This window comes from Camellia sinensis, chromosome 6 (genome assembly GCF_055761805.1).
Source record: "Camellia sinensis isolate YWXY chromosome 6, ASM5576180v1, whole genome shotgun sequence".
Classification (NCBI taxonomy): Eukaryota; Viridiplantae; Streptophyta; class Magnoliopsida; order Ericales; family Theaceae; genus Camellia; species Camellia sinensis.
The window spans coordinates 162,173,166-162,191,825 of record NC_138966.1 but is presented as its reverse complement, the minus strand read 5'-3'; the positions used below and the strand labels follow the sequence as shown (position 1 = coordinate 162,191,825).

The 18,660-nt window shown below is 37.8% G+C and overlaps 1 non-coding gene and 1 pseudogene across 1 annotated transcript; both read left to right on the top strand.

Moving 5' to 3' along the window:
* Positions 1–1,611: 1,611 nt before the first annotated feature.
* Positions 1,612–3,536, top strand: LOC114310056 (cyclic dof factor 3-like; annotated as a pseudogene).
* Positions 3,537–7,850: 4,314 nt separating this feature from the next.
* Positions 7,851–15,211, top strand: LOC114310031 (uncharacterized). The gene is made up of 2 exons (XR_014333425.1): positions 7,851–8,330; positions 14,772–15,211. It is a non-coding gene; the product is annotated as an uncharacterized LOC114310031 (transcript).
* Positions 15,212–18,660: the final 3,449 nt, after the last annotated feature.

Below are 18,660 nucleotides of genomic sequence, written 5' to 3'. Positions count from 1 at the left end.
GACTGATGGACCATAAAATCCATGATCTGACTCGTTTTCATACCCACATTGCGCATTACTTGAGCTTGGTCTGCACTTGTTACAAACCTATGCGACCAAAGAAAAGGGATGCAGTGTAGTGCTGCCAAGGGATGGTTGTGTTCCCCTACAAAGTGGGTCACAACATATTTCCTAACTGTCTTGTCATAATGCACGTGAAATGTGGCACTCCAAAAAAGTCTAGTTTCTGCCCTAGGAGTTCTTACTCGTTCCACACGTTGCAAGTATTTCTTTTCTCTTACACCTTCCCTTGAACAAACCCATTTCCTACTCTCTACAAATTTGTTGTCTCCAATAATTCTTTTTCTACTTCTTCGTACACTAAAACCGATGACCTTAGCATATGCATTGTAGAAAGTATAAGCATCATCCTCTGAATTGAATTTCATTTGCAAAACATCTTCCTTAGTAAGCATTCGTAAACTATCATAGGTTTGGGAAACTAACCCTTCTTTCACATCAACAACATCATCCTTGCCATCTGGAGCAAATTGATCATCAATTTCAGTATTGACCTCTTTATGCCTACTGCTTTCAGGTTCATCCATCGTATATACACTCGTAAGTACCCTATTAGCAATTAAAACGAAACAAATCAACTAAAAAACACACCTGCCATTGCGCTGCTATAAATTAAATCTTCAGAACAAATAAATTAGCACACCTGCCAGTGCCTTGCAATCAATTAAAAAAAAAAATCGAACATGTCTGCAAGCACCCTACTATGAACTAAAACCAAACAAAAAACAAAAAAAAGCACACCTACCAATACTGTGCTATCAATTATTAATTCTTTATAGAAAATGAACAAATAAGCACACCAGCCAGTGCTCTGCTATCAATTATACGCCAATAATAAAAAAACACACCTGTAAGTACCCTACTATTAATTAAAATAAAATAAATTAATTAAAAAGCACACCTGCCAGTGCCCTGTTATAAATTAAAATCAAACAAATAAATAAAATAGCACACCCGCCAATGCCCCGCTATTCATTAAAATCAAATAAATAAATAAGCACACCAGCCAGTGCCCTGCTATCAATTCAAAGCAAATAAATTAAAAAACACAAAAGCAATTACCCTACTATTAATTAAAATGAAACAAATAAATAAAATAGCACACCCGCCAATGCCCTGCTATTCATTAAAATCAAACAAGTAAATAAGCACACCAGCCAGTGCCCTACTATAAATTCAAAAACACAAAAGCAAGTACCCTACTATTAATTAAAATGAAACAAATAAATAAAATAGCACACCTGCCAATGCCCTGCTATTCATTAAAACAAACAAATAAATAAGCACACTAGCCAGTGTCCTGCTACCAATTCAAAGCAAAAAAATTCAAAAACACAGAAGCAAGTACCCTAATATCAATTAAAATGAAACAAATAAATAAAGTAGCACACCCGCCAGTGCCCTGCTATTCATTAAAAGCAAATAAATAAAATAGCACATCCGCCAGTGCCCTGCTATTAATCAAAAGCAAATAAATTAAAAAGCAGACCTACTAATGCAACCGCTACGGAGGAAGGGATGGAGGAGGTATAGGTTTACTTCTACATTAAGATGGAGAAATTTAGGACCTATGACAAACAAAAACAGAACATCGAAATAGAGTTAGTAAAGAAGACAATACTTAAGGAAAGTAATGATTATGGCGAGAAAAGAAAGAAGCTATCTACGAAAAAAATTATTTTGCACATCTTTTCACCTTAACAAACTGCATAAGCAATAACAGAAATGAAAGTCTACTATCTTTGTTCAAAGTATGAATAACCATTACACAAATAAACACTTACACAAATGTACCACAACCAACCGTACATGACTATTTGAGTGGGAACTTGGCATGAATCAATTATCAGTTTTGGGCATAGTACACATGCCAATGTCATGCCACTCAATTAAAGAATAAATATCGTTAGGCAGTATTTGAATTTTGAATTTTAATAAAAATTTGTAGAAGATATTAAAAAGAAAATAAAAAGTATAAAAAATTTAGTAATTTAGTATCTCGTGTCACGTGAGTCAAGTAAACCAAAAATAACAATGCTATGATTCCAACAAAAAAAATAATAAAAAAACTCTCCTAAATTTCACATCAATAGTCAAGATTCATTTAGAATGTGGCCCCACAACATCAACTTTCAATATACACTATTGATTTGAAATTCATGACAATTTTCTGGTGCTGTAGACTTTTTGAACCAAAAATACCCTATTTGCATTTTCGATTTGAAAAAAAGAAAATGGAGATAGAAAGGAAAAAACAACGGAAAATTAACAAATATTTAACAGATTTTGGTAGCCCATGCCATGTGAGTCAATTAAACAAAAATACCTTTAGATTATATTTGAATCTTGAATTTGTGAACAAAAAGGAAAAACAAGGAAAAATGACAAAAATTTAATAGTTTAGTACACCATGTCATGCGAGTCAATTAAACATCACCATCTCTGAAGCTCTACATGCAACTGCAAATGGATTTCAAAACCCTACGCTTAAAAGCAATGGCACGGTTCTCTCTTTTGGCCCAGAAACACCACTTTGTGAATCCATGGCTTCTGTCTTAAATCTTGCTGAGAAACAAAAGGCTCCTAATGGAATCCCCAATGGGTTTTATAAAGTTGAACAAAATGGCGATGATTATTCTAGCGGATCATCTGTCACAACTTCAAATTCGACAGAGGAAGGAGTGAGAAACGGGATTCAAGAGCCAATGATGGGGAATTTAAATGGCTTCACTTCCCAAATCCCTTGCCTCCTTGGCATTCCATGGCCTTATTGGAATTCAGCTGCTCCTATACCAGCTGTTTGCTTGTTTGGATTTCCAATGCCATTCTATGCCACCCCCTATTGGACAGTTCCATGGTTGCCTTCACCATCTCCTACAACAAACCAAAACATGCCAAGCTCTGCTCCAAACCAAAATTCACCGACTCTAGGGAAACATTCGAGAGATGGGGACTTGATTAAGAAAAATTCAGAGACATCCATTTTGATTCCAAAAACTACAAGGATTGATAACCCTGATGAAGCTGCAAGAAGTTCTATATGGGCAACACTTGGGATTAAGAGTGATTCTTCAATGATGAGCAGAGGAGGCCTTTTCAAGGCCTTCTAACCAAAGGGTGGCGAAAAGAATCACACACCAGAAACCAATTTAGCGTTGTGGGTTAACCCTGCAGCCTTGTCTAGGTCGCTCAGCTTCCAAGAACGGTCCTAAAGTAGATAGTGTTACCATTACATCTAATATTTGTTCTCCAAAGTGGCATTTGGGAGAGAAATATTGGGTGTTTGAGATCATATTGATTCACAGCCTTGTTGAAGCATATGCAACACTTTGAACTGATCAGAGTGGAAAGATGAAGAAAAGGTTCCTCAATGATGGTTTTTTACTTGTAAAATTTAGAACAGGTGCCTTCGTTTTTAGGGGCAATTGCAAAAAAGTGGAAACTAACTCAAAATCATGTTACTTTTAAAGAGGTATAAGTGAGAGTTGTGTCTCATGTCACAACTTTCACTTGCAGCGGACACAGACCCTGCACCTCCATGAAAGTTGTAGTTATTTTGAATTGTTTTCACTGATTTGTAATTCCTCTTGTTTTTATTTTGTATTTTTATTTCATGAGTGTGAGCAGATGTACATATCTATATATGTAAATACTGACGTTAGGAGGGAGAGTGGAAGTAGTTTAGATGCACGAAAATCCCAAAAGTCAAATGTGGTAACTGTTAAACTCAATCCAGAAAGTGACTTGAATAATGGCAATGCAGTTCTTCTATCTTCAGAGATTTTCATTACATTTCTTGGTTTATCAGAAACTAGTATTTCTTAAGATTTTCTACATAGACTTCATCAAGAATCCAAGATTTGAGCAAGTGCGAAAGCTAAGGCACAAATGGTGATTCTATCTTTCAAAATGACGCAATAAATTATGTAACAAAGGGGATCAAAATGTATGGGTAAAAGTACACCTTTAAGAATTTTAAGTGCCAAAATTATGACGCAAATGGTGATAATAAATATTAACAAAAGAAGAGAAGGGTTTGAAGATTTTATTTATTTATTTTTAATTATATATTTTGTGATAGAGATAATAAATATCAACAAAAGAAGAGAAGGGCTTGAAGATTTTATTTATTTATTTTTAATATATATTTTGGGATGATGCCAAGGCAATATGCAACAGTTTTCAAACAGACCTGAAATAAAACAAGAAGAGGGTAGGATCTAGTTTGGACATGTGAAGATATAGTGGCAAATCCAACAGGGTTGAATTTCTTTGAGGGACCCTTTACAGATAAGAAAGTCACAATGGCCATACAACTTTCCCTTTCATACTAAAAAACTTTAACTACAAAGTGAAAAGTTGACACAAATTTCCTCCCACCTTTTTTTCTCTCTCTCAACAATGCATAAAAATAAAAACATATGATGGAGAAATAATAAAATGGCATGTCTTAATTTTGAGTTTTGTAGGCATACTGTTTTTAAAAATTTTATCTGCATAATATTTTTACAAATTTCCTCCCAAAACCATTCTACAAACATAAACTGATTTCAATAAACAAATAAAAAATTACAGTCTCATATTAGTTACATGAGTAAAAAATTCAATTACCCACGCATCAAATTTCTCACACTCAAGCCAAATTTTAAGTGTATATATATATGAAATCAAAACAACTACCAAAGCAAACAAACATAAAAAACCTAAACCGATTCAAATTATATTTTCTTAATTTTATAAACCAACCTAGTGAGTTCACAATGGTGAAAGGGGCAGTTTCAAAGAAGGGGATTTCAGTCTAGGGTTTCATAGAATGGAGATGGAGAAAGGGAGAGAAACAAGTTGCAGCGAGAGAGAGAGAGAGAGAGAGACATATCTTGAGGCGAAGTCGAGGGCACGTTATGTTTGTGGGATAGTCTTCGAGAGCGAAGAAGAGCTTTGAAGTCGTGTTTGAAAAAAATCTCCGAAGTCGTGTCTGAAGAAGGCGAAGAGGAGCTTTGGAGTCGTCTCTGAAGAGAGCTCCGGAGTCGTGTTTGAAGAGGCGAATAGGAGCTTCGGATTGGTCTGAAGAATGGTTTTGGGAAAACAAAGTGAAGAGGGTTTGTGGAACACACAACAATCGGTGAACAAAATTGTAACCGGTTGAGAGGGTATTCAATATTTTCAATCAAATTATTTGATGGTTGAGATTAATTTATAAATATCTAATGGTTTAAAATAAATCTGTACATGATGTGCACTATTTAATAAGGTGCACATCTTAACAGCTCCTTTATATTTTTTCCACATCGGTAAAAATCCAATATTTAAGAATTAGATTATAAAACTTGATAATACTTTAAAGTGCAAAGTGATTTACTGGATGCATACAATCACTTTTATGTACCGCTTAATTCCAAGTGTATTTCATTCTTTGCAAAATTGAATATGAGATATACAAAAATTACGTCAAAGTGAAGTTAATCATGTTTAAACCCCTTGGCATGATTTGGACTTAAGGTTTGCCAAAAAAGGGGAGAGGGGAGAGAATTTCAAGGGTAATTTAGTAATTTTATAGATTTTTCTTAACGTTGAGTTAATTTACATTTTTTATTAATGTAAGGAGAATTTATTAGATCATCTTTCAAGTATTTACATATCAATTAGTTCATAATATATTTTTATATTTTAACAAGTCCTATTATTTGGGTGTGTTTGTTTGGACGAACTGGATAAAAAGGAATTGTAATCCATCAGACTATTAGTCCCGGGATACATTGTCCCCGGACTATTTGGTTATACTAGATTTGTATCCTATGTTTGTTTACTCATGGGATTATATGTCTGGATTTGACTATTTTTAGTGAATCCAATGTTTAGTTAGACGGACTGGATAAGGATAAATATTCAAAAGACTATTTTACTCTTGTAATTTATAATTTTTATTTAATATATAATTTTAAATTTGTAATCTATAATTTATAATTTAACAATACCAAAAAAATTTAATTTATAAGGCCATAATTTTTAATTTATTATTTCAATTAAATTAAATTTATAATTTATAATTTATATTTTTTATTTAATACATAATTTTAAATTAACGACAATAAAAATATAATTTTATTTAATATATAAATTAAATTTTCAACAACACTAAAAAAATTTAATTTATAAGGCCATAATTTATAATTTATTATTTTTAAATAAATTTAATTTATAATTTATATTTTTTATTTAATATATAATTTTAAATTAACAACACTAAAAAAATAATTTTATTTAATATGTAAATTTAATTTTTTAAAAACACTAAAAAAATTTAATTTATAAGGCCATAATTTTTAATTTATTATTTTTAATTAAATTTAATTTAGAATTTATAATTTATAATTTAAATTTTTTATTTAATATATAATTTTAAATTAACAACACTAAAAAAATAATTTATAAATATTCAAAAGACTATTTTACCATTTTCTAATTGTTTACTAAGTAATAGCATGGAGGGTAAAATGAACATTTCACAAAATAATCCCATAGGATATCAATCCCATGGTTTCTATCCCACACCCCCCATGGGATAGGATAGTCTCACATTTGTGGGACTAATAGTCCGAGGGGACTATTAGTCCGGAGGAAAAATTTTCAAACAAACGCTGGACTATTAGTCCGGTGGGATTAATAGTCAAATCCCACACCCTAATCCCTCAAAACAAACACACCCTTTAGACATTTGATCTACTAAATCTTAGTTATCATATTTAAGGTATTTCATGAATAATTTCACCTTTACAAATATTTTTTGAACCGTTAGCAACCTGATGTGCACTATTTTGGACTATCAAATAAGATTTCACTTGAATATGTAATTTATAAAATAAAAATAAATAAATAAATTTGATAGTATGAAGGTTCATATTGATAGTGTAAATATTTCATGATGTAAACATTCACATTAAATAAATTTGACAGTGTAAATATTTACATTGACAGTGTGAATGTTTAATGTCTACTTTACCTTATTATTATTAGGGATATTTTGATAATTATATTACCCATAAAATTTATTGGAATATAAAAAAATAATTTGGATTAAATATAAGTAAGTGAAGAGAGATTTATGAATAAATGTCATTGTTGTAATTCTTTTAGATTCTGAGTTAACATCTAATTATTTTGGAAAACTCTACTATACACACCCCTTGAAAGGGGTGTACATGTATCATATGTACCATTCATTATATAATTTTTTTCTTTAGTTATGATCAATTTTTTTTTTTCATTATGATATTATTTTAATTATAACTTATGAAATTACCTCATGTAGTGTTTGGTTATAATAATTTTTTTTTTTTTTAATGATTTAGAAACTATGGAGTTATTTCCCAATTATTTTTTGTCCAATCCATTTATTTGCAATTTTCCTTTTTATTTATTGGTTAAATTACACTTACACCCCCTGAGGTTTGAGTTTAATATATATCACTCTTGAGGTTTAAAAAATTACATAAACCCTTTATTATTGTAATTATTTAGACGGAATGAAGACATTGAACTCATTCACTCTCTCTTTTCTTATTTTACTTTATTTTTTTTTAATTTTTTTTCCTTTCTTTTGCTTTATTTATTTATTTTAATTTATTTTTTTTTATTTTTCTACTCAGAATTGGTACTTTTTATATAAATAAAGAATTTATGAAATAAGACTATTAATATAGAGTAGAAATATAATTTTCACAACATTAAAAGTGAAATGAAATATAATTATCCTTATTTATTTCTTTATTTGTTTACGCGCCTTGGCTGTTGTTGACAAACAAAGACTTCACTAAAATCAATTTATGCGTCTTTTTTACAGAAGACTTCTTTCTCAAGTCTTCTCTCTCTCTCTCTCTCTCTCTCCAATTTTTCATCTAATGATGATTCTTTCTTTCTTCTTTGTATATGCTTCTTTACCATCTTCAAGATCATCAACTTCTGCTGCAACAAACCCCACTGTAGCTACAAGATTTTAGGTCACACACACACACACCAATTGGGAAAACATGGAAACAGAGACTATGCAGAGCTGTGCAAGGAAAATACTTGAAAGGGAGCTCACAGACATCAATGAAAACCCCTCAACACACATCAGTTTTGGCCCTCTAAGTGATGACAACATGTTTCAGTGGCAAGGAATCATCATTGGCCCTGTGGATACCCCTTTGGAAGGTGTTCTCTTTCACCTTTCCATCTATTTTCCCATCGATTACCCTTTCAAGCCACCGACAGTAAAATTCCTAACCAAGGTACTTACTACTACATCACCAGATGTTGATCATCACCATTGAATTTTGAGTTTTGATACTTATTCAAGCAGTTTAGTTGATATTAATTGGGGTTTTATCTCAAACTCTCATGTTGATTGTATTTTGATTTAGTATTGAGCTTGTCAGATCATCAATTGTTCCAAAAGGGTAATCTAACTAATTATTAGATTTCTTGAAAATATTCACCTCAAAATCAATTGGTATTGAGTGGTTGGGCCTACAAATTATATGGATTAATTTTGGGTGTTTTATGCTATGTTTGGTTGGGGGATTTGAAGGGGGAAATGAAAAAGGTAGGTAAAATGTGAATAAACCTATATTTCACATAGTTTCACACATCTTTTCCCATTCTCTTTTCAAATTCCTTCCCAAATCCTTCAACCAAACACAGCGTGCATTAGGGAAACGTTGTGAGACAAGTGTCTAATACTCCCTGCAGATCTGACTTGTTTGGATGGGGAGGTGAAAAATAAATTAGAGACACAAGAAACAAATTGGAGATTGTTAGTTTATTATTGTATAGTATTATTGTATAGTTTATTATTGTATCATGTTAGTGTGCTATATGTTAGTTTATTATTAGTGATAGTCATAATGAATGTTCCCCAATTGTCATAATCAATGTTCCCCAATTGTTTTCTTTTTTCGGTGCTAATTGGCACCCTATGTAACTTTTTCTCTCTATAAAAGAGAGTGTAAATCTCTTTGTAATATACACATTCACTGAACAATTCTGTGGCTCTTTCTCTCTCTCTCAATCCTCTATCACTCTCTCAAATTATTGTTTCATGGTATCAGAGCCCAGTGTTACATTTCTGGTAATTTTCGATTTTGGTGTTTAGTCCCGTACACAGTGGCATACATCAAATCGCTCGGAATTTTCTCACGATTCCAACGGCACCTAGCCCGTTCTCAGAACACCCTCCACGCGCCCACACGCGCCGCCTTTACCTTCTGCGCGTCACCAGCTCCGCCACCACTCTCACACGCGCCCGCACGCGCCATCTGTTGCTACTCACCTCCGCCACGCGCCTCCACGCGCCCATACAACCGCGGCTGACGTCAGCCCTGCCACTCCCGTACGCCGCGCCTGCTATTGTGCGCCTTTCGTGCGCCGCTTCACTACATTGCACCCGCGTGCGCCAAAACGGCTATTGTGCGCCGCGCCTGCGCCTGTTCACTACCGTGCGCCGCCGCCTTCCTGCTAACGTGCTCCTCCCTGCACTCTGCTAACGTGCGCCGCTGACATCATCGCTGACATCATCTCTGTCCAGAAGCCTTTTCTGGCTATTTTCGACCTTCCGGACTCACTGGTACATTCTGTTTTACCAAATTTTGCTCCTACAGGTCTCTTCCTGTTGCTTTAATCCTACTTAACTAGTATTATGGATCGTCTTGATACCTCCCATCCCATTTCCATTATTCTGAATGGTTCAAACTATGTTCTGTGGGCCCAAGCCATGTCTTCCTTTCTTAAAGGCAAGAAGCTCTGGCGAATTGTCACCGGGGATGTGACTAAACCAGTAAAAGACAGTGTCACTACTGAAACTACTGCTCATACTGCTACATATGAAGACCGACTTGAGGAATGGGACAGTAAGAATTACCAAATCATTACCTGGTTTCGTAATACCTCTATTACCTCCATCAGTCTTCAGTTTGGTCGCTTTCAGCTAGACTCTATCAATACTCCTGCCAAAGACATCTGGGATTTTTTGAAAGAACGATACCAGACTACTGGTCTTGCCCATCAATATCAACTTCAGAATCAACTTCATCGCATGCGCCAAGAATCCACTCAGTCCATTAATGACTTCCTTTCTCAAATGTACTCTGTTTGGGATCAGCTTGCTCTTTCAGAACCGACTTGGCATAACCACGAAGATGCTGTTTTATTTACTCTCTATTGCAACCAGCAAAGATTGGTGCATTTTCTCATGGCTCTTACTTCCTCTTTTGAGCCCGTACGTGCCTCTCTGCTTCATCGTCATCCATTGCCCACTCTTGAACAAGCAATTTCTGAGTTGCTATCAGAGGAGACTCGTCTTGGTACACTTCAAACTCATCATGTGGACTCTGTTCTTGCCACTCCTCCGTCCCGGCCATCATTTCCCCAGCGGACCACTGCTTGCCTCTATTGTCAGAATCGGGGCCTTCCTTCAACACATCTCCTGGTCAACTGCCCTGTCAGATCCTGCCGCTACTGCAACAAACTTGGTCCTGGTCATCTGCAACAGGATTGTTTTCGCAATCCTTCCCGATCATCCTCCAATAGCCACTCCTCTCGCGGTGGCTCTTCTCAGGGAAGCTTTCATCGTTCCGGGCCTCAGTCTCATCACACTGCTACTGCTGCTTCCGGGAATCAGTCTCATCACACTGCTGCTGCTGCTTCCAGGAATCAATCTCCTCACACTGATGCTTCTGTCTCTGCGGGGTTCTCTGAGTCACCTGCTCTGTCTACCCCTCACTTTTCTCCGACGGATGTAGAGGCCATGCTCAAACAACTTCTCTCTAGTACAACTCCTCCTACTGCTTTGTCTGTAATTCCAGGTAACTCTTCTTGGTATTTTGACTCTGCCTGTTATAATCATATGACCTCCAGTTCTACTATCTTTTCTTCCTCCTCCTCATCTCCTCCTTTTCCCTCCATTCATACTGCTGATGGTTCCCTCATGTCTGTCCGTCATGTTGGTACTGTCTCCACCTCTTCTTTATCTATACCTCAAGTTTATCATATTCCTGCTCTCACCTTAAACCTTATTTCTATTGGTCAATTATGTGAACTTGGTCTAACTGTCACATTTTCTGCTACTGATTGTTTGGTACAGGACCCTCAGACGGGGCAGACTATTGGGATCGGCCGTAAGCGTGGACGTCTCTATGAACTCATTCACCTACATGTTCCTCCCTCTCCTCAGATCGCTGCTCCTACATCGACTTCCTCATTATCTCCCTTTCATCTTTGGCATTGTCGCTTAGGGCATATTTCTGTTAATCGCTTAAAGTCTTTGGTTTCTAGTGGACAGTTGGGTCATGTAATTCCCGATCATTTCGATTGTATACCCTGTCAACTTGCCAAACAACCTGCTTTATCATTTAATAAAAGTACTTCTGTTTCCCTTGCACCTTTTGATCTTATACATTCGGATATTTGGGGACCCTCCCCTACCACTCCCATGGGGGGCTCCCGCTATTTTGTTGTTTTTATTGATGATTTTTCCCGGTTTACTTGGCTTTTTCTCATGAAACATCGGTCTGAACTTAAACACATTTATTATAGATTTGCCCAAATGGTCCACACCCAATTCTCCAAAGCCATCAAAATTTTTCGCTCTGACAATGCTATGGAATATCGGGATTCGGATTTCCTTTCCTTTCTTCAGCATCATGGTACCCTGCCTCATCGTTCTTGTGCTGGCACGTCCCAGCAAAATGGCCGCGCTGAACGGAAACATAGGCATATCCTTGACACTACTCGTGCTCTCCTTCTCTCTTCTTCCTGTCCTGAAAACTTTTAGGGGGAAGCTGCCCTCACTGCTGTTTACACTATCAACTGTGCTCCTATCCCTGTCCTCCATAATCAAACTCCCTTTGAACGTCTACATGGCACTCCCCCTCCTTACGCCAATCTCCGGGTTTTTGGCTCTGCCTGCTTTGTTCTTCTTCAATCTCACGAACACACCAAACTTTAACCTCGTTCTCGTCTTTGTTGCTTTCTTGGGTATGGAATTGAACATAAAGGTTTTCGTTGTTGGGATCCTCTCTCTAAACGTCTTCGTATCTCTCGCCATGTCGTTTTCTGGGAACACCAAATGTTTTCCTCACTCTCCTCATTTCACTTACCCGTACTTTCCACTCCTGTACTATTTACTAATCCTTCCATCGATCTTTTCTCTGCTGATTTTGATACAGGTTCCTCCTTCATCGAGACACCCTTGCTCACTCCTGATCCCGTCCAGCCTGCTCCCTCTGACGGTCTACCTCTTATTGCCACACCTCCTTCTCCACCGGTTCTTCCTCCCACCGATCCTCCTACGGGTCGACCACGCCGGGTAACTCAACCTCCTCTCCATCTTCGTGATTATATTGTTGGATCTGCTGCCTTCTCTACTTATGAACCTACCTCCTATCGTGAGGCTTGTACTAATCCTCTTTGGCAGCAAGCTATGACTGATGAACTCCAGGCCTTAGACAAAGCTCATACTTGGGATCTTGTTGATCTTCCTCCTGGCAAGACTGCAATTGGCTGCAAATGGGTTTACAAAATCAAAACACATTCTGATGGCTCTATTGAACGCTACAAAGCTCGTCTTGTTGCCAAGGGTTTCAACCAGGAATATGGTATTGATTATGAGGAGACATTCTCTCCTGTTGCTCGGCTTACCTCTGTTCGCAGTTTACTTGCTGTTGCTGCTGCTCGCCACTGGGGGCTCTTTCAGATGGATGTCAAAAATGCTTTCCTCAATGGTCATCTTCTTGAGGAGGTCTACATGCAACCTCCACCTGGGTCCACTTTTCAACCTCATCAGGTTTGCAAACTACAGCGTGCTCTCTATGGCCTCAAGCAGGCGCCTCGTGCTTGGTTTGCTACGTTCAGTTCTGCCATTCATGACTTCGGGTTCACCTCTAGCTCCTATGACTCTGCTCTTTTTATACGGTCTACTTCTCATGGTACCACTCTTCTTCTTTTATATGTGGATGATATGATTATCACTGGTAATGATGAAACTGGTATTCTCCACCTCAAACAGTTTCTCCACCGACAGTTTGAAATGAAGGACCTTGGTACTCTTAATTACTTCTTAGGCCTTGAAGTCTCTCATGATTCTACTGGTTCCTATTTGTCCCAGGCCAAATATACATCCGATCTTCTGGCTCGTGCAGGTCTTACTAATTGCAAAACTACCTCTACTCCAGTTGATCCTCAGATTCGTCTCACTCCTCTCGATGGGACTCTTCTCTCTGATGCTACTCTTTATCGCCAGCTCGTCGGCAGTCTTGTCTATCTCACAGTCACTCGTCCTGACATTGCCTATGCCGTTCACATTGTTAGTCAGTACATGTCGGCTCCCCGCACTCCCCACTATACTGCTTTACTCTGCATCCTTCGCTACCTCAAAGGCACTCTGTTCCATGGCCTTCACTTTTCTGCTTCCTCCTCTCTTGATCTGCGTGCCTTTTCCGATGCTGATTGGGCTGGGGATCCTACGGATCGACGCTCTACCACGGGTTTCTGCTTCTTCTTAGGGGATTCTCTTCTTGCTTGGCGTAGCAAAAAACAATCCCTCACTGCCCGCTCTAGCACCGAAGCTGAATATCGAGCTCTTACTGATACTACTCAGGAACTTCTCTGGCTTCGCTGGCTACTTGCTGATATGGGTGTTTCTGCTTCTGGTCCTACTCCTCTCTATTGTGACAATCAGAGTGCCATTCAGATTGCTCACAATGATGTTTTTCATGATCGCACCAAACATATTGAGATTGATTGTCATTTCATTCACCAGCATGTTACCTGTGGTACTGTTCATCTTCTCCCTATTGCTTCAGTCGATCAACCCGCTGATATCTTCACTAAAGCTCATCCTCCTGGCCGCTTCCATGATCTTGTTTCCAAACTCAACTTGGTTGATGCTTTCCCTCCTTGAGTTTGCGGGGGGATGTTAGTTTATTATTGTATAGTATTATTGTATAGTTTATTATTGTATCATGTTAGTGTGCTATATGTTAGTTTATTATTAGTGATAGTCATAATGAATGTTCCCCAATTGCCATAATGAATGTTCACCAATTGTTTTCTTCTTTCGGTGCTAATTGGCACCCTATGTAACTTTTTCTCTCTATAAAAGAGAGTGTAAATCTCTTTGTAATATACACATTCACTGAACAATTCTGTGGCTCTTTCTCTCTCTCTCAATCCTCTATCACTCTCTCAAATTATTGTTTCAATGAAGAGTTAGCCCACGAGACCCCCAAGACCTAACTTGGATACCATGTGAGATTTTTTTGGAGGCAATATAGGACGAATGTTCCATAGCTCTAGCACTAACATTCACCTATTTTATTAAGATAATCAATTAGTTAGCATATTGCTTGTGTTTGATTATCTTAATAAAATTTCTGGTTTTTTTGCCTATTTGGTTGTGTTTCTGTTATTAATTTTGGAAAGTGCAAAATACTAGTGATCCTGAATTGTTGCTGAAAACAGCTCAGTTTTTAGGAAATATCAAAATTTTGATTTTGAAAATGATGGTTGTTTTTGAATTGTTATACAGAAATTGAATAGTTCCAATCACGGAACAAATCACAACGCGATGTTTTCCTTTTGTTAATGTAAAACTAAAACACAACCAAACAGAGTTTGATCTTGATTTTACTTTGATTTTATTACTGTTTTTGATGGTGTGTTGGTATGATAAGCAGGTTTATCATCCAAATGTAGATGAAGATGGCACAATTGACATCAACATACTAGGAGAGGAATGGAGCCCAGCCCTGACCACAGAAAAATTGTTGCTTTCCATCATTTCAATTCTCATGAACCCAATTCTAGAAGAAGGCAATCAAAATCAAGTCTCCAACCTCTAATTTACTTTCTTTTTTTTTTTTTAATCTCCCCTTGCTTGGACAATCATACCATGTGATAGTTGCTAAGCACTGAGTGCAGAGAAATGTATAGAGGAAAGCTGATATTAGTTGATTTAAAGTTTTGATGCAAATCAAGATTGAGTTAACTGCTTCAAGGTTTCATGGGTAATTCTGTCTTTTTTTAGTTGGTACTAGTTTTTTTATCCCTCTGTTTCCGGATGTAATAAGAAGCATTTTGAACTATTGAGTAAAATTGAGAAGATATAAGTGATACATATAGAGGCTTGTTAGTGTGTGATCAAAACCATTTTCTCCATTTTTCTTTTGGGTAAATTAGGCTTTGCATCCTTAAAATAATACTCAATTTTCGCTTTGATTCTTAAACTTTAAAATTTCTCAATTTAACCTCCCAATTGTTGAATTTTTGTCAATGTAGTCCAGCTAGTAACTGCTGTCCAATTTTCCAACAGAAATGCAACGTGGTGATGAAACTTTTCTCACATTTTTAAGTATTATATTTTTTCCACATCGGTAAAAATTCAATAGTTAAGAATTAGATTAAAAAAATCTTCAGGGCTAAAGTAAAAATTATAAAAATTGATAATACTTTAAAGTGAAAAGTGATTTACTGGATACATACAATCACTTTTATGTACCGCTTAATTCCAAGTGTATTTCTTTCTTTGAAAAATTGAATATCAGACATACAAAAATTATGTCAAAGTGAAGTTAATCATGTTTAAACCCCTTGGCATGATTTGGATTTAAGGTTTGCAAAGAAAAGGGGAGAGAGGAGAGAATTTTAAGGGTAATTTAGTAATTTTACGGATTTTTCTTATCACTGAGTTAATTTACATTCTTTTCATCATTATATTATAAGGAGAATTTATTAGATTATCCTCTTTTATGTATTTATGTCTTAATTAGTTTATAACATATTTTTATATTTTAACAAATCTTATTATTCGGACATTTGATCTGCTAAATCTTAATTATCATATTTAAGGTATTTCATAGATAATTTTATCTTTACAAATTTTTTTTGAACCTTTAGCAACCTGATGTGCACTATTTTAGATCATCAAATAAGATTTCACTTGAATATGTAATTTTATAAAATAAAAATAAATAAATAAATTTGACAGTATAAATTTTCTTATTGATAGTGTGAATATTTTATGATGTGAACATTCACATTAAATAAATTTGACAGAACATTCACACTATCAATGTGAATATTAATGTGCACTTCACCTTATTATTATTAGGAATATTTTGATAATTATATCACCCATAAGACTTATGGAATATCAAAAAATAATTTGAAAAATATAAGTAGGTGAAGAGAGATTTATGAATAAATGTTCATTGTTGTAATTCTTTTAGATTCTGCACTAACATCTAATTATTTTGGGAAATTTTACTAAGCACATCCCTTGAAAGGGGTGTACATGTATCATATATACCCTTAATTATGTAATTTTCTTCTTTAGTTATAAAAAATTTTCTTCTTTAATTATGATATTATTTTTGATAATACAGTTACTACACAACGGGTCCCAGGTAGAATGGGTCGGACTAATCCATACTTCTTCCACTGGTAACTGAGTGTTCAAGCCCACCAGAGAACCTGCACACAAGTTCAACAGGGGAATGGGGAGTCCCCCAGCGAACCCTCCGATGAGCAAGTTAGAGAGAGAGAAGTGTAATGTAGAGATATGAATTGGAGATAGAAAACTTAACCTTCTTTTTGTCTTCAATGTCTGCTTATATCCTTTGGTAATCATTTCGTCGTCCCTTCCGACTTTCCACCTTGGCCAAAAGTATATGCTGTAGCTTACCCTGTTCAGGGTGAGGGGGTGCTGTTCCGACGGAGAGGTGTTGTCGTAATCAATGCTGTGATGGACTGCATTAATGGTGATGTGCAGTGGCAATAACTTTGCAGATCTTTGTCTGTCGATGTGGCTTGTCCTTTGCCTGCCACATGTCCAATTATCATTGGTCATTCATGTCATGTTGATTTCCAGCTGTGCTGGGCCTTATCAGTTGGGTTATGCCTTGGGCCCAAGTGGTAGGCTTGGGTTGTTCATAGTGGGTTATGGCCTTTCTAGGCCTAACCACATCAGTAGTCCCCCATTCCTGAGTGCAGCTTTAGTCCAACGAAGGGAATAATGAGGAAGATTGGGGTTAAAGGTCGAGTGAAAGGAACGACTGACCAAAAGTGGTTGAGTGGAAGGACCGACCATGAGGAGGGCCGACCGCGAAAGGTGGCCGAGCGGAGGGACCGACCATGGGGAGGGCCGACCACGAAGGGAGCCCGAGTGGAGGGACCGACCATGAGGATGGCCGACTGCAAAGGGTAAGGTGGGTGGACGCAAGGCTCGAGAGGCGGCGTGTCACGTGGTGATTTGAAGTGGAAAAGACAGGGTAAGGGGAGGGGACAGTGAGTCGTGGTTATACACGTGGCAGTATCTCGTGGTGAGGTAGGTTAGGAGTTGAGCCAGAAGTAAAACGATAGGTCATTGTGGGTGTTGAAAAGACAGTTTTGGTAGAGTTTTTGAAAAGTTTTCAAACTGGCGAAAATTAATTGTGACCCTTGGAATACGGGCAAGCCTTGGGCCTTTGGTATCATTCGATTTACCTACCTCTTTGCAAAAAATCAAAACATTCCAAGTGTTAACTCCTTTGTCGCTGACGATACACCTCTGCGATATTTTTTGAATTTCCTTGCGCCCGCATCCGAAGCTATTCGTAGACACACCACAGAAATGGCCCAAGAAGAAGCTGGAATCGCCAGGGTTGATCCACTTGGGGATGACGATGCGGTGGAGTTGGCGGAGCAGTACAGGGCGGAGAGGCAAATGGAGAGGGTAGGGGAGCCGGCGATACGATCTCATTCTTCCACTATGATGGCGGCCCCAATGCCAATAAGCCAGGTAGAGCTAGATCATTGGCATACAAAGGCAGTTAAGTCGATCATTACCACGAAGGAGCTGGAGGGGATGCGGGAGAAGTACCAAATCCCCGCAGAGATAGAGTTGAAACTGCCGGAATCAAAGGAGAGGGCGTCTGATGCTCGACCGGGGGAGTTTGCCCTGTACGAAGAGGAGTTGAAGGGAGGGTTAAGGTTGCCCCTCCCCCGGATAGCGGTGGATGTACTGAACCGGTTGGAGGTAGCCCCAGGCCAGCTAATGCCCAACGCGTAGAAGATCTTGCTGGCTTGTGCGAGCGCGTGGCCGAAGGCAAATGGGGGGGCTGAAATGACAGTGGATGAGTTTTTTGCGTACTACAAGGCGTCAGGGCAGCAGGAGACTTGGGTTACCCTGCAGGCAGCAGCAGGGAAGGGGTTGGTGGTAGGGCTGCCGTCATCGATCAAGGGGTAGAGTCCGCGGTGGTTCTATGTGTCCGCCAATTGAGGGGTTAGGGTGCGTACAGTTTGGAAAGTGCCCACCAAATCGATGGAGCCAAGACAGGGGACAGCAATGGAGGAGAGGGTGAAGAAAGTGAAGGAATGGCGGGAGAAGGAGGGGGCCAAGTGGGACGAGCTTGTTCAGCCGTCAGCCTTGTTTGCGGTGGGGTTGGGTCCTCAACTGAACAGTGTAGACCTCGACCGGGCGAAATTAGAGGCGAGAAGGAAGGCACAAGAGGCGGAGGATAGGACCATCCTCGCCCAAGCCAGTAAGTTCAAGGAGGCGCAGGAAGACTGACCGCATAAGCCGATTGC